Source organism: Crocodylus siamensis, chromosome 1 (genome assembly GCF_052110815.1).
Source record: "Crocodylus siamensis isolate JL-2025a chromosome 1, ASM5211081v1, whole genome shotgun sequence".
Classification (NCBI taxonomy): domain Eukaryota; kingdom Metazoa; phylum Chordata; order Crocodylia; family Crocodylidae; genus Crocodylus; species Crocodylus siamensis.
In genome coordinates this window covers 170,739,920-170,755,434 of record NC_143395.1, presented here as the reverse complement: position 1 = coordinate 170,755,434, position 15,515 = coordinate 170,739,920, and the positions used below count along the sequence as shown (strand labels likewise).

Below are 15,515 nucleotides of genomic sequence, written 5' to 3'. Positions count from 1 at the left end.
GGACTCCTGGGCTCCACCGTGAACCGTTATGCTTCTTGCTATTCATAAATACAAGCACAGAGCCATTGCTCAAGAAAAATGACTGCCAGTAGAATTTCAGTGGAATAGAGAGACATATGGTGTCAGCTCTTCTTCTACTATATATGTATTTTTTTAAATAAACGTATAGGTAGGTAAAATTAAGTACACAACATCTTAAATCAAAAAATGTGGAATAAAGGATTATTATGTGCAACCAAGTATTAACTGAAAACATTCTCTTCCTGAAAGGCCAGTCAACAGCATGTAAGAGATTGTTTTTATTTTACTTTTATTGTTTTCTTCAGTTCACACTGCCACAGAATCACAGCGATCACATCAATGAATTTGGTCTGACAACAGTCCAGTGAGTGATGGAAGTACTATCAAACCTATTTTTAAAAAGTAAAATGAGTCTCACACATTAAGAGACTTGCCCAAGATCAAAAATATATCTGTGTCCAAGGCAAGAATAGTGAATGAATCACCTCAGTACCCACCTGAACAATCTGTTACTAAGGAGTCACATTCAGCACTTCCTATTCAGGAAAACACCTGCTGAAATCTGTAAGAGCAATTAGGCCCTTTGAATGGAAATGGTAGATGTATAACAATTACACTCAACTGGAGTTTGACTGAATAGGGATTACCACTTTATTGCTTCCACAACAGAACCAAATTGCAGAGACATTTAATAAAATCAACCTAAAGCTTTGCCAACACTTTTCCTGTGCGTGGCTTTTCCCTTTGAAATTGCTTGATTGGACAGTCAAAACAAAAGCTGCTTTCAGAAGTTTTTGTGATGCTGTCGGGAACTTCTGTATCATCAACATATATTACATGTTTTAAATATAGAAAATTAATCCAGATAAATTACTGGAGGAATGATCCCTGCATTTCCTGACCCATGTTTCAGATTAAATCTGGATGTTTCAAAGAGAAGATCCAGGGAGGAGTTGCATGTCCCTTCCAACTCAGATTTAAGGGAAAGCTACAGTAGTAGATGAACTGTTGAACTCAATCCTGTGTCTTAAAAATACATTTCACTGGGATAGTTAATGCATGATATAAGTACCCAAAAGATGTAACAGCATTCTGAAAAATGAATTAAGGACGCATTGCCATCAACTCCAGCAAAATAATAAAAGTAGAGAGATTAAGAGGCAAGCGTATCTTTCTGAATTGTAAAATAGGTTTATAGGTCTTCTAATAACAACTTTTACTCAAACCTTACATAAATAGGCTTATATGATACAAATATTATGTGGGGTGTGTGGAAACTACAAGGTCCCTAATCATGTTTAGGGATTACTTGACAGAACAGAGACATTTCATTCCTATTGGACCTAGGGATTACAGCAAAGAAACATCTAATATTCCATTTTTTAATTTCATGCATTTTTTATTTACCTTTAATGATGCTGTATATATTCATCATCCTGAAATATTAAAACAGTATGAAAAAAGTAATAAATTGGTGGAAAATTTAAGGAATGGGAATGCAACAGCACGCAAATCATACACTATCAAGTGCTTGATACACATTTAAAATTACTGCCTAGTACGGCAAAGCCAAATTCCTGGCAGATTTCTGAAGCGCAAAGTCACAATAAGAAGATCAGCAGAACAGACTGAAATAATAGAATATTCATCCCCCTAATCCATATGCAATTCTTTAGGGCTTTTTTTTAACAATGCATATGAGGTCTGACTGTATTCAGGATTTAAATACGTTGTCTCTCTCTCTCTCCCTCACTTACTCTCTCTCACACACATACCCCCCCCCCCTCACACACACACACGCACATACACACACGCTCTGTATTTTTGTAAAAAAATGTATATACAGTTATCATTTCTGCTCTGTTGCACCCACGTTGACAAGGTTAGCACATCTCCTCACACCTCAAATGAAACAATAGCATTTTTAAACAACAAAAGTGTTAAAAGAAATACATTTATTCATACCACCAAAACCTCGTGCAACAGCTTTGTTAGGAGGAAAGAGTCTAGTTTGGGCTGGGGGTAAGGAATGGGATTTTTATTTAACTCTTTCTTTTCTCACTCTAAATAATTAGCAATTAATATGATTTCAAATATACTTATGGGCAATTAAATTTTGAAATCAATATTAAATCTTTGAGAACATGTATCCCCTTCCCGATGGATGTAATTTTAGAACTAGTATTTTACAAAAGGGAAAGAGACTTAAGAGAGAAATAAATCATAGTGAAAAGACAGATGCTCATGATGATAATGATCCACATACAAAATGAATGTGGGTATAGGTAGTGGTGTGGTATAGTACAAAAGTTTCCTTGCCATGGGTTTGAGATAACAATTACATCTAAGCAGCGAAGCCAGAAGTGAGTTACACATATGGAGAATGGCTGTGCAGTACCTCCAGGTCCTTACAGAAACCTCCATAATCGTAACACTCCCTCGGCTAACACAGCTTCTTTAATACAGGGAAAGCAGTATGAAGATGGTCGAAGATGCACACAGGCTATAATGAAGCAAACAGCTCAGGCAAACAGTTCACATCTAACAACTAGATCCATTTTTATATTTAATTTGTTGAATTCTAGGCAACAAATGTAAAAACTTCTTAAAATATGAGAGTTTTCTTTCTCCTGTAACTAGACCTTGCTGTGATTTATGCGGGCATGAAACTGGTGTTTGGCCATTATTTTATAGCTGTCTATTCAGACATGGTATACATATCTATGTGCATATTACATAAGCAGACATATAATAATTAAATATACTAGAAGCAGTTCTGGCCCTAGTGAAGTCAATGGGAAAATTCTAATTAATTGCAATATAAACACAATATCCTTTTTTAAAAAAATATTATTTTAAAAATCATATTTCATGTGCATATAAAGAAAAGAGTTAATATTTAAACTATTAGAATAATAAAGGCATCGTAATGCCTTGCCTAAGAAGGTAAATGGCAAATGGGACATTACACTTCTGGTATAAGAATGGCCTTATTCTTTTGCAGAAACAGATTTTTTCTGCCTTCTTCCTTGCAGTCCCTTGGATCAGCCAAGAGCAACCTCCAGGAGTACCATCAGCATGCCATGTCTGCCTGGTGAAAACGCTTGGCAGGTCATTCTTAGCAGTGGCTCCTCCTCAGCTCTGGACCTTCCTCCCTTCTGAGGCTCACCAAAGCCTGAGCCTGGACATCTTTTCAAAGTGCTGTAAGACCTTCCTATTTGGGCAGACATTTTGCAAACAAAGCTGGGCTGAGATATTGCTTGCGGCCGGGGCGGGGGGGGGGGGGGGGGGGGGGGGGGGGAGTGTCTCTGCTTTACACTGGTATTCTAGTTCCCATTAAGCTGCTTTGTTTTCTTGTCACTGTTTTATAACCTAGTCTGTCCTTTAATTGTAAGCTGATTTGAGCCTTTGTTGGGAGGGGCAAATAAATCAAATAACCAACTAACTAGATCAACTATTTTTACTTAGTCTGTAACTACTTAGGATGACTCCACTTTGCTCCTCTTCCTTTTTAAAGTAGCTGTCTTCATTTACAAAAAGGGCTTAAATAAGAGGAATGGTTCAACCTGATATAAATCTTAGGTTCAAACTAACCCTCAGAAAGAAGGACTGATAGATAACCTTTAAAGTTCTATTGGTGCACATCTAAACTCAAAAAGTATAAGTTGCAGCTGCTCAGAAGCAAACCTACCATATTCTGCAGACAGGGCAAACGTAGCAGTGCAAAATGTCAGCTTTTTATTTAAAGGCATTAAAAAGGGAAAGATGATATATAAAAGACTTATGGAAGAAAGGAGAAAGGAGGAATATACTGCTAATGGGAAAAAGTTACCCCTACCCTTTTTTTTCTATCCTGTGTTTTGCAGGATATAATATATAGCAATTAACTGAGTGTTTATTATCAAGAAGAGTGTTTCCCTTTGAGTTGAGAGGTGATAGCCAGTGGGTTGTGCTCATTAAATCTTACTGCCAGTAACTTACTCAAGCTATGAGTCAGTTCTTTTCTACCATTATCCTCAAATCTAGTCTATATACAATTACACAAAAAAAATACGAAGACAAGGAAAAATCAACAAAGCAACACAAATGTAATTCAAAAGTTGGGCAATTTCAGAATTGAGGTTCTGCCCTTATGCCCTTGTCCTCTCTGTCCCTCATTTTTTCTGTTTCTTGCCTCACTTTATCTGTTCCTATGCACCTTATTCTCATTTCTTGAGCCCAATGCCCTATGAACCTGCTAGGCAGCAAAGATAACAGGAAAATCTCAATCGGGACCTATAGCCCTGTGCTCAGGCATGCTCATTTGCACTATAGAGATCCACATTTGCAGTCTGGTCACCACTGGGTGCTTGGAAAGGAAGGAGTATGTTCAGTGCAAGTATAGTTTAGGACAGGGCTGGGCAATTATTTCGACTGAAGGGCCACTTAGTGAGTTCTGGTGAGCTGTTGAGGGCTATGAGGGTAGCCCCACCCCTTGACAGGTGTCCCGCCCCCTGGAGCTGTGTGGTGCCGAGAGGCAATGCCTCCTGCTGCTTCTGCTGCTGCTGTTGCTGGTGGCAGGGGCTATATGCCATGGGGGTGAGTATGTGGGGGGTCCCCACACCCCCCCACCTTCCCTCATACTCACACCCTGCCCATCCAAGCTCTGCATTCCCAATGTCCCCCTGAGCACAGACTCCATGCTCCCGTCAGCCCATGATCCACACTCTTGCCCAGGTGTAGCTCTCCCTGCCCCCGCTGCAGCTCCCCCTGCCACTTCCCTATCTGCTGCCTGGAGAAAGCACTGCAGCAGGGACACAGAAGGAGCTGCTGGAGGCCAGGAAAGCCAAACAGGTCCCCCAGTAGCTGCAGCAGTGGCAGCAGCCCTGCCCAGAAGCTGTGTGCTGGCTAAGCTGGGGACCTTCTGCACACGAGGGTGGGAGTGAGGCATGTGGGCCAGGTGGGGTACAATTAGTTGGTGGGCACCCATGAGTTGGATGGCATTGTCTGGTACTCCCTGGTTTAGGAGAACTTAATTGTTAAATGCTTATAAATAAATTCATTGCTGAGCTAATGTGAACTGAGGTTTTTTTGGAAGGCTTATAGTTTGGCCATATATGGACAAATTTTCACAAAAAGTTCACTCCTAACATAGGGCAACCCCTCTGTCAAATTTCAAGTCAGTGTTAAGGACTATGGAAGTACCAAGGTTCTCCACAAAAATCTTGTATGATTTTAAGATGGGCAAACAACTATTTTTTCCCCCCTAACATCACTGGTGGAAGTGACTGGACCATTTTATCTATAATTATCTGTCTGAAAAAAATCCAACTGGAGTAGTTAAAATCTGACAGGATTATTAGCAACTGAACCTGGGGTCTTCCAGGCTTAGCAAGTGGTGGTGCAACCAGCTTCAACGACAATACATAATCTTAAAATAAAAAATAAAACCAAAAAATGGCAGTCTTGGCTTAATGCCTGTTTCCTTTGATCTGATCTTATACAACATAAATCATAAATCTTCAAAAATTATGTTTTTATGTTCCTACTAGACAAAGAGATAACTTACTGTGTTGTTTTCCTGTGATGAGGAATAATTCAAGTTCTTACCCTACCTAATTAATCTCACAACTAATATTTAGAAAAGGTTTCACTTAGAGCTGATCAAACTTGGAAAAAGTAATCTTCAAACTATGCTGCATTCACTGATTTGTAAGATTTTTCAAACTTCTGTTTTATTAAGTGCAGTTTAAATTAGCAATAGCACTAAATCCACTGGCTTATGACTCCCTCTGAAGCTTACAAACAGCCCACGGATCACATAAAAGAAAGCACATGCAAATCAAGATTATGACACACTGATCTCATCCAGATTGCCATTTCAGCAGTAAAGGCTTAATTCAGTGAAGTCCCTGTGCTCACATTATTTTGCATTCCAGAGGTTAGTTGCTCATGGTTTGGAATGGTTGAAGACAGCTCTCTGTTTTGCATTTCAGCCCAGGTCTAACAACTAATCTTTGCATTATTTGGTCAGAGGAGCTACAGTTTGATGAACAGCTCATGGAGCTCTTCACTAGGATCCCGCAGTGGGAGAATCAGGCCCTGCTGGGACAAAGTGGCCTTGAATATCATTACCTACTTTGCAAAGGGCAATAGCAAGGAGCAAAGACCTCCACAAACTGCTGTTCCTTAGAGATTCTATTTTTGCTAACCAAACTTTGAAGGATTCAGCTTGCCTTTGCTCCACTGCCTTTAGCTCAGTAAATATCTTCCTGCAATAGAACAGGTAAATCCTACAAATAGGCCCCAACATGTATGTGTGAGAGGGTGTAAGTGAGAGATTTGCTTATTAACATTTTCCTATCCTGCTGCAAAATCTCAATGGAGTTATGGAGCTCATGATCATAAAAGGGACAATGCTATCATGGACCTGACTCAAAAGAGCAATAATGGTGTCACCCAGTTGTTATGATGTAGAGAAGTGATAGGTGTTATGGGAAATATGCAAATAACATAAAAGTCTGCCTTAATACAGGTTAATTCTTTCTCTGTTAAGGGACAGGCATTTCAAGGGAGCTTTCCAAGTATTATGGTCCAAAATGTCTTCGTTATGACTATATGACCTCTTAGCACTGAGTCAGGGGAAACAGAAAAAAAATACCACTATGCTCAGAGTTCTGAAACCCACTAACTAGATTCAGCTGCTATTTATTAATATATAATTTCCTTTTATTTTTGCAGACAAGCTTGGCTACTAACAATGAAATATATTCCTGAATACATTCACTCCAGCCAAAGGGAGAAAAGAAAAGTCTGGGCACAAATAAATACTAATGCTAGTAATGGAAATATTCCAAAAGAAAAATCAATCTTACAGATTATTCTCGATATCTTTAATCACCTTTGTCACCTGGGTAAATAATATTCTGAGTTACTGACTTGACTGCCTGCTTCATAACTTCATGGTTTATTTCACAAGGTGAAAATTGTGTCTGAAGGTAAGTATTGTCCCGATGCAAGCATATAACATTACTTTCTTTTAATGAAGATTCAAATATGATGGAGACCAGCAAGGTAGTTCCTTTCCAGACACCGCCAAGGGATTTCTGAGTGTTTGGTAAAACACTATCTGGGTACAGTAGACTATCAGTGAGTTATTCTATTTGTTTATATAAATGGGCCAATGCCTTTTGAAACACTTCAAAGCACTTAACTAAAGCAAACAAGCACTTGAACTTTAGATATCTAACAAGAGGAGCTATTGACAAGTATGACTTTACTTAGTAAATCTTAATATCTTTGGGAACTATAATTCATATTGTCTCTCAGCTCTGCATGCAGGAACACATCAGACTCATCTGAACTTGGGCTCCACAAGACTCACAATAAATGTGAAAAACAGAAGCGCTACTGCCTGCCCCCATTATTATTTTTATTCCCCTTTTACTTTCCTAAAAATGACAACCCTGGAACCCAATAACATCATCGACAACACGGCATAAGCCATGGATACACATTACATCTGTAGTGCTATATATGACCCTATTACACACAGGACCTTCTATGCAGCACTACTTTTTGCAGCAATACAGGAAATGTATGGACAGTTAGACGTAGCACTATAGGAGGTCTCTTGGTTCCCAGCATCCCACGATACTGAACTTCCCCTCCTCTCCCTGCCCACCAGAAAAAGAAGGAGAGTGGCCACTGTCATAGGCCACTGCTCCTTGGTGAAGCAGCAGCGTAGTGTTGCTGGGGGGACTCTGCTGCCACCACTAGGAGCAGTGGCCCACATGGTGCACCCTGTAGTGCCAAAAATAAATGTGTGTCCTTGGGCAGACCTTGCTGCTTCTTCTGACACCTGATTCTTTAACTGTAGAAGTTTATATATATTTTTACCCTTTTCTAGAATGCATGTGTTCTTGGATAAAAATCCTAGGTACAACTTCATAGATATTTGATGTGTCCCTATCTGTAAAAATGAATTTAGATGGAATTAGAACATTGTAAGTCACTACTTTTGTTTACTAAAATATGACAGCACAGTTTGTTTTTTACCCTAAGTTGTTCTCCCCATATCTATATTTGAAAGCTTTGGGCCAGTCAAATTATATTCTCACTTAACAACGTGTGTATCAGAGATAAATATTCAGAACTACTCCTGAAATGTAGTAGTATCAATGAGAACAGAAATTGGCCCTTTAAGTAAAATTCCATCAGTTTTGTGAACCTACTAGACATTTTCTGGTCACCTCTCACTCCTGGTAACTGTGGTTTAGGTGGTAACACTTTTAACAAATATTTTTACAAAACGTAAAGGGCCAGCTTACTGAGCTTCAAAAGTTCAAAGTTCAGTCAATAGTCAAGTTTCTGAGCAGCACTTTAGTGTGTTTAGCTATTTTTAAGTGTTTACATTTTGTTTGCAAACAAAAACCAAACTTCCTACTCAGGCATTACTTAAAATCACAATGACCTTTCTGGCTTAGAATAGCAAGATCTGATCCACATATCCTTGTTGCTTTATGTATACTCCAAATATGTCAAATATCATACTGCTTCTTAGCTGGACACGGTCAAATCAGGTTTACTATTACAAAGCATCTGTATTCCAGTATGAAACAGTAGAGATGTATGCATTTTGTGGCATGGCAGTTATGGCTAATTTTTATCTGGGGAATACCAGGAATGTAGACCACATGGCTAAGTACCGACAATCAAAAGGCCCGAGGTGGAATTGATCCAATCTTTGCAAGTTAGTCTAAGCTGCGGAGATTGAACTAAGAAGCAAGTGAACAGACATTCTGGAAATGCAGCCACATGCCTGCAGTAACTTAGGCTAGAAGCTGGTGGCTGCTAGCAGCCTTCCCTACCCTTCAGCAGTGGCCAGAAGGCTGGGGGGAAGCGGGGAGAGAAGCCCTCCAGGCTTTTCATAGAATCATAGAAGTCGGGTCAGAAGGGACCTTGTAGATCTTCAAGTCCAACCCCCCACCTGGACAGGAGAAAAACTGGGCTCAAATGACTCCAGCCAGGTAGGCATCAAGCCTCTTCTTAAAGACCTCCAGGGTAGGAGCCAGCACCACTTCCCTTGGAAGTTGGTTCCAGCTCCTAGCTGCCCTAACTGTGAAGGAGTTCTTACAGATGTCTAATCTAAACCTACTCTCCAAGAACTTGTAACTGTTATTCCTTGTTATGCCAGGGGGCGCTAGGGGAAACAAAGTCTCTCCCAAACCCTTCTGGTCCCCCCTAGTGAGTTTATAGATGATCACCAGGTCCCCCCTCAGCCTTCTCTTGTGAAAGCTGAACAGGTTCAGGTCCCACAGTCTCTCACTGTAGGGTCTGCCCTGTTGTCCCCGGATCATGTGGGTGGCCCTCCTCTGGACACTTTCCATGTTGTCCACATCCCTCCTCAAGTGCGGCGCACAGAACTGGACGCAGTACTCCAGCTGCGGCCTGACTAGTGTCGCATAGAGGGGGAGGATCACCTCCTTGGCCCTACCTGAGATGCACCTGTGGATGCACAACAAGGTCCAGTTAGCCCTGCCAACCGTGACCTCGCATTATCAGCCCATGTTCATCTTGGAGTCAGTAATGACTCCAAGATCCCTTTCTGCCTCCCTGCTCTCAAGAAGGGAGTTTCCCAACTTGTAAGTGTGCTGCTGGTTACTACTGCCCAAATGCAGCATCCTGCACTTGTCAGTATTGAAACACATCCTGTTTTTTTAGCCCACCTCTGTAACCTGTCTAGGTCTTGCTGCAGTCTTTCCCTCCTTACTAGCGTGCTCACCTCACCACAAATTTTGGTATCATCAACAAATTTAAACAGTTTGCTTTTCACCCCGTCGTCCAAATCGCTGATAAAGAAACTGAACAGCATGGGCCCAATGACTGAGCCCTGGGAGACTCCACTGCCCACTTCCCCCCAGATTGAATTTTCCTGCTCCCTGCATGAGCTGAGGGGGCGCGTGGCCGGGGACAGGGGTGAGGGGTGGGCCTGACTGAGTATGGTTATAGAGGGGGGTTTAAGCCCCCACCCTGGCCTGCAGGGACCCTAGCCAGGGTGCCCTTGGGTTGGAGGGGAGAAGCAGCACCTGCCAGGCTTTTCCCATTCTCTCCACTGAAGCAGAGGAGGGGATGTGGCTGGACCCCAGCCCAGGCCAGCATGCTGAGAGGGAAGAGGGCGGTGGGTTTAAATTCCCTTGCCTGCACAGGACCCCAACAGGGGTCTGCCTGGCATGGGCACAGCAGCCACTACCAGGCTTTTCCCCGTGCCCTGCTCAAGTGGAGGGGTGGAGGCATGGCCGGATGGCAGCCCTGAGCCACATACTGAAGCGGAGGGGAGGGACAGGGGTTCAAAGCCCTCTCCCTCCTTCAGCCTGGGTCTGCCTGGCAGGGGCGCAGCAGCCCCTGTCAGGCTTTTCCCTGCACCTCGCTTGAGTGGAGGGGGCACAGGTGTGGCCAGATGCCATCTCTGGGCTAGCACCCTGAAACAGAGGGAAGGGAGAGGGGATTTAAACCTCTCTCCCTCCCTCAACCCAGGAGACCAAGGCTGAGAGAAGGAGAGGGGTTTAAACCCCTACTCCCTCCCCTCTGCTTCAGCATCTGGCCATGCCCCTGCCTCCTCCGCTTGAGCGCAGAACTGCCTGGCAGGGCCTGGAGCTCCCTCTCCCCCTCTGCCTCATTCTGCCTGCTTGGCCCCAGGATCAGGCCACCCACCCTTCCACCACTCCAGCAGCAAGTGGGAGAAAAATCTGGCAGGGGCTGCTCCAGCCCTTGCAGGCAGACCCGGCTGCCTTCTGAAGCCAGGTTTTCCACCCCCACCCACTTCTCAGCTAGCCAGAGCAGTAACAGTGCTCTGGCTAGGGAGCAGAGGGGCAGGGCCAACCTTGCTCTCTTCAGCAGACAGAACAGCTCAGCCCAGGGCTGCAAAGCATCTTGGGATACTGGGAGACCGTGACTTAACTTGAACCAGAAAGGGGTCTGGGACACAAGTTCCATAAACTGGTTTGACCTAAATCAGTTAAGTCTGATACTACATTAAACCAGGTTTATTTTAAACCAGTTTCAGCCAATTTGGAAGTGGTTTATGTGCACTGAATTTCTGTTCTGTTACAGGTTTAAACCAGTTTTTGATCACTTAAACTGGTTAATGTGTAACTTCTATCCCTTGCCCATGAGTACAAGGTATGTGACAGGTAAAAAGCAGATGTTTGAGACACACCTTTCAATTCAACAGCAGGTATACTTCATTCTACCTAATACTGGAACCTCTTCTCAAAGCACAGATAAGAAATTTCCTTCTGGATTTGTTCACCACATGCAGTGTTAAAAATGCTTAAGGAAGCTCAGTGAAGAATCCTTTGCACGCCCCTAATTGTTGCCATTTAAAAAGGAGGCAAATTATATTTTGCAGGTTATTTAGGTATACTGAGATTTCATAGTGCTGGTTAAGGGAAGCTGTTATTCTTTAAATAGAATAAAGTGGGGTTAGTGATAGCATGGGTGTATTTTTACCTGGGTTTTCAGACTTCAATTAACTAACTGACCAGAGAACGGTTGAAACTGCTTGAATCAGTAATGTAACATGAGGTGAGCAAAAGCGGCACATGCCCCAGACACCAGCTAAAGAGAGGGGTGCCAGAAGGATGGGGCAGGGGCAGGGTGCTCTCAATCGTAGCAAAAGAATAACCATAGTATGTCTCTAAACTGTCACAAAAGTAAAACCAGTCCTGAGTAGAAAAAATTTCTGTGTTTCAACCCACAAAAGATAATTTTTGTAAAAAGATAAACACATGTTGATCGAAGAATACAATTTCACCCTTTAAAATGACGAAGTATGGCTCTTTTGTTAGATTTATCGAGAACTTCATTGTTACAGGGCAATACCTGATGTCTGGTCAAGTGCCTTGCTGTTTTTCAAGCACTGTTCTGTTAAAAAAATAAAGCTGTATTTGAGTGCGAGAACTCCTCAGTGATAAAATGCAGGTCTAGGCACAGTTCCTCAAGGAAATAGCTTTCAAAAATCTCTGAAATACTCTGTAAGTTATAATTGGGTTTTAATGCATAAAACGGCTGAGTAATTTAAATGTTTGGAAAAGAAAACAGTCTTTCCTAGAGTTTATGAAGTGGCAAGCCTATTTCTTATAACGATTAGCTATGAATCATCACTTCAAACATGAGCATCTACTAGCATATGCTCCATACAACTGAGGCTGTATAAGTCCAAAGATTTAACAAATTAACATTTAAGGGTTGATTCTGATCTTAATCTAAATCTTTTATACTAACAGTATTCCACTGATTTCAGTGGAATTATCCCTGGCGCACACTAGAAAATAGTAAATGAGATCAGAATTAGGTCTTTTCACTGGCTGAGAGCTCTTACTACATACTTTGCCCTATGGAAGGAAAACAGAAATATATATAGATATATTGAAAGAGTGGGTATATCATGACATTGTCATGGGAGACAGACAGCAACAACAACAACAGAAAGGTAACATAACACTCATTATTAAAAATGTCATAAGGAATAAATACATATTAAAGGGAGAATGAAATGAGCTAGGGCCGCATAAAGTGTATTTATGGTTAATAATATCCCAAATGGCATGCTATTCTAAAGCACAGATAAAACAAGAGTATAACAAAAGATAATATAATAGAGTTTGGAATACATTGCAAACAAGCAACAAGATCTAATTATTTGGAAAGCTCTCCAAGATCCTGTGGCTTTGGGTGAACTTAATTAAAGAGAAGGGGAAAATTAAAATGGAAAGGAAAGTTCAGACTAGATAAATTGAGAGAGAAAAAGAGATAGACAACAGGACACAGGAAGAAATATTGTATCTTTTTCTACACCAGAGTAATTCAAAGGTTCTATGAACATCTTTCAGTATTACAAAAAAGCAAGATATAGTTTTAACATCTTGAATCCAGAGCCTCTCTCTCTTTCCAAATGTGGCACCTTAATTTAAAATATATATACAGTATACTGCTTGTAATTTATAACTATATCCATTATCATGAGAAATCTAAAAAAAGATGTTTTTAACTTCATCTGGAAGATCTTAAGATCTCTAGTTACTGTGATTTCCTAGGAAAAGCTCTATTTCCTACAGTACACTTGACTTCTGTAAATAAAAGTACTTGCTCCAGAAAACTTATACTGATCCCAGGGCAGAAGAGGTAGCCCTGAATTAATCCAGGTCCAATTAAAAGAGGGTTTGGAAGATTAGGGCCAGAACCTTTCGTTCCATACAGTATTTCATGACAAACTGATAAAGAAACTAAGAGAGAACCTTTGTAAGTTGTGTATGAGTCCTAAATCTATGTATGGCAACACCTGTTTCTGCTACCTTGCTAACAAGGTCCTGATCCTGCAACTAGACCTGGCCAGATAGATCCCCACAGGCCCCACAGAGTCGGCACAGTCCCATTACAATTATCATTTCCTTGTACGAGCTCAGGAGAGTCTGCTCCTACAGAGAAGCTTCCAAAATTGTGGGCAAAGTCAACTTACTTGCCAGATTTTTCCTCAGTTTTACCCAACTACATAGCCTTTTGGACCAGACAATGGGTGCCTCTACACATGACGCTATGTCACCATAGCAACATGCTACAGCGATGGAATGTCCACGGGGGTCTACACATGACCAGCAGCTACTTTTCCATAGCAACACGCTCCCCGAGTACAGCATGCCCCTACAGCAAAGTAGCTGATAAAAATAACTGTGCACCACCTACAGTTATTTAGTTAACTTAATGGAAGTACTAAATCACAGCGCAGTGATGTCACCATAGCGACATGTGTAAGCGCACCCAATCACCACCTCACATATTCTCAAGGACAACAGTTAAACCCACAAACTAAAGAAATGATTTGTTTTACTTTCCATACCACCATGGAGCTAAGCAGGAGGTGCCCTAATTTTGGATTTTGGTACACATGCTTAGCATGGGATGTCAGCCAGAGGTATACCTGGCCAGTTCTGTGGCCTGTGCTGTGACAGCACATGGTGTGACTGGAGGTTTGCTGCTGCTGGGAGAAATGCTGCCAACGTGCATGTGGAGCAGCCATTTAAACACTGGTTTTCAGAGGCAAAAAAGGAGATTATGTTTCCTCCAATAGCAGCAAACCACTGGCCACTGCTCCTACACAGGTCGCCACACACACCTCCCTACTGCTAAAGCCAAAGCAACTGAAGGAAAGATACAGAGTATGGGAGGAGAGTGGGACAGGGAAGAGAAGGATGAGGCACCTCCTATCATTCCTGTGCCCCACTTTGGTTTATGTCCTGCTTACCAACCTATCCTTGTGCTATTGATTTTAACCACCATAGTAGTGAACTGCTCTCCATTTGCCTCGGTTCAGTGCAAGTTAAGCAAGCTCTTTTCAGACAGAAGAGTTGTTAGTTTTGTCTAAGATCTAATCAAAATAAATCACTAAGAGGACTGCAAAAATGGGAGCTAATTTACCTGGTGCTTTGCAGAGTAGCCAAAGGACCCAAATTACCATGTTTCTGTACTACCGCGAGCTCTGTTCTAAACATTAAGTTGTCAAAACTGTCTTCACCCCACAAAAAGCTACATGTGAAAATCCCAATTGAAGCATTTTAGTATTCTAACAACATGTCTAAGCACAATTACTTATACACTTAAGAAAAACCACAATGTTCCTCTAAGTGACATTAAACCATGAGATCACTGTCTTGTTGGGAGATAACTGTTCCTTTTAAAAATGGCACCTTAACGAGCAACCATAGAGTTCCATTCTTCTTTAACCTAAGCCATTGCTTGTCAATTTTAATGGGCTTTGGATAGGGCCACAATAAATATTTCCCCTTTCCATGTGTTTGTGCTGTCTGCTTTGTAATATATAGGACTTCATGCCAAAAATACAGATTGTCAGCTCAGATTTTTCCATAATACTTTTTCAGTCCTCACATTTCTTCCCTAAGTCACTACAAGAGCAGAACACCTAAGAGCCTGTGATTAGCAGCAACATTTCTTTGACGCAGACTGATCACCAAAACCTGTGATCTGAATGCCCCAAACTCTTAGGAAATTCAAGATCTGGATTCCATATTTAATGTTCCTTTGAAGCAATATGTTTATAAAAAGGCAGCATCCCTAGTTCTAGTCTCCCACCATCCCCAGAGGCTCATTTGTGCACATTTCACCCGATGTTTGCACACCAGAGGGAATGACTTCCCTTCATAAACTCACCATCCTTTTCTAGTCACATTCACTATGCATTGTATTAGAAAAGATTGCAACGGTGCTTAAATATTTTGGCGGGTTTTGTTATGGCCAGATCACTCACTTCCTCTGGGACACACAAAGCCTCCTCTGGGAATGAAACAGCCAAAATGTCAGCAACCCCTATAGAACAGAAAACCGTCTGTCAATGTAAAGCCTATGTGCATCTCAAAGAACAAAAAAAGAACGAACCCAGAAACACCCACCTTTTATTAACGTTTCTTTACCCTCCAGAAACTTTTTAACAGCAGTACAAT

The 15,515-nt window shown here is 41.6% G+C and overlaps 1 protein-coding gene across 7 annotated transcripts in view; it reads right to left on the bottom strand.

Moving 5' to 3' along the window:
• Positions 1–15,515, bottom strand: part of ESRRG (estrogen related receptor gamma) — a 516,894-nt gene that overhangs the window by 286,122 nt on the left and 215,257 nt on the right. The window contains exon 1 of one of the 7 annotated variants that reach the window (XM_090048906.1): positions 15,323–15,377. The exons of the other annotated variants lie outside the window; for them this stretch is intronic. The gene's annotated coding sequence lies outside the window, so the exon portion shown is untranslated. Of the gene's footprint in view, positions 1–15,322; positions 15,378–15,515 lie in introns of those variants that run through there. 7 annotated transcript variants of the gene reach the window in all.